Here is a 1,536-nt window from a genome sequence, read left to right as displayed (position 1 = left end):
TGTTAACTGGTCTTCCTTATAGGCATATGGATACTATCCTATCACTGACAGCATTGTACTTCAAAAGAACACAACACCCACAGAAAAATGCTCCTACCAGTTTATCTGGACCACTGTTTGACACAAAAGTGGTTGTCACACACCAGTTTTTCCAAGATTCAAATTTCAGAAGGAGATCTAAGGCAATGGTCGGTATGGGTTACCCCAACTTCCATGAAAGTCATAAATCTGAACAGTGAATTAAGAAGTAGAAAAAGACATAAAAAATATGAAGACACTTGTCTGAAATAACTCACAAAACCAACATCCTAAGATCTTTATACCAAAGAAACAAGTCTTATCAGGCCTTTGTTTACACGTAAGCAGCACCAGGAATTGCTTTCATGTGGGTTATCATCAGCGATATTCTGCATAACCTGAAGTTGAACACAGAAATATTCATCTATTAAGGCACAAAACTATTCTTGAGAGATTTAGCAAGAAATTTTAATGTCATTCTACTTTGTAAAATCATAGCTCAAATTCCAGACACTTCTTTTTGTATGGTATTTATAACTCCTCTAAGCTTACCAATAAAAAAAATTCTAATTCAAGAATCACAATATCTAAATCCACTTAAAGTCTGATTATTTCTTTAATGTAAGAACAAATTATTTTAGCTGCTAGTAACAATATGGAGCTCTGGTAGCGTAGTGCCTAAGGCACTTGACTGCTAACCAGAGGCTGGTGCCTCAAACCCACCAACTACTCCTCGGAGGGAAGTTTCTTTTCTGGTCTCAATTTTACATCCTTCTTATATTTCTTATTTTTCCTCTTGTTTAATTGATTTTATATAAATACATAGGAATAGCATAAGAAGAACCAGTTCACATCTATGGGTTAAAACAATAAACCCACTAATTAGACAATCTAAGAGAAAGTAAAAAAATAGTTTCTTATATCTAGAGAATAGAACATTAAAACATGAGCAATACTTATATATAAATCCTATAGTAATTCTTTAGTTCAGTTTTACATAGTTAATTTTTCTTCCATGTAATTCTGGATTAGATACATTCTATGAATTCATTAGCTTATACACAAAAGTCCTGGAAATCTTGATTCAGTCTAGTGGAATCCACATCAAAAAAGTCACAAGCCTTTTCCTAAGTCCAACATAGTCTGTCTTTTTGTCAGAATATTTTGGTCAAGTGTTTCAGCAAGTCAGCAAAGCAAAAGTTTATCTGAAGATGACAAAACTTAATATAGCCAAGATTAACTTATAATAATATTTCTTAAAAGTAAAAAACTTTGCAGGAATTAAAAACAAAAACAATAACTAATGCAAAGTCAAATAAAGTCATTTAAAAACTTTAGAACAAAATATCACTACATAAAATGATTAACTTTATTTCCAATGATACTCACATATAACACATAGTAATCTTGAGACATAATGCTGTATAGTAAGGTATAACAAGAATATGCCAAGCTTATTAGTCTGTAAATATCTGAATAGTTATAAAAAGCTCCATGGGTAAACAATATGAATTCTCC

Source organism: Orycteropus afer, unplaced genomic scaffold, assembly GCF_000298275.1.
Source record: "Orycteropus afer afer isolate SDZICR_OR568_19922 unplaced genomic scaffold, OryAfe1.0 scaffold00961, whole genome shotgun sequence".
NCBI lineage: Eukaryota > Metazoa > Chordata > Mammalia > Tubulidentata > Orycteropodidae > Orycteropus > Orycteropus afer.
Note: the sequence above shows the minus strand (reverse complement) of the source record.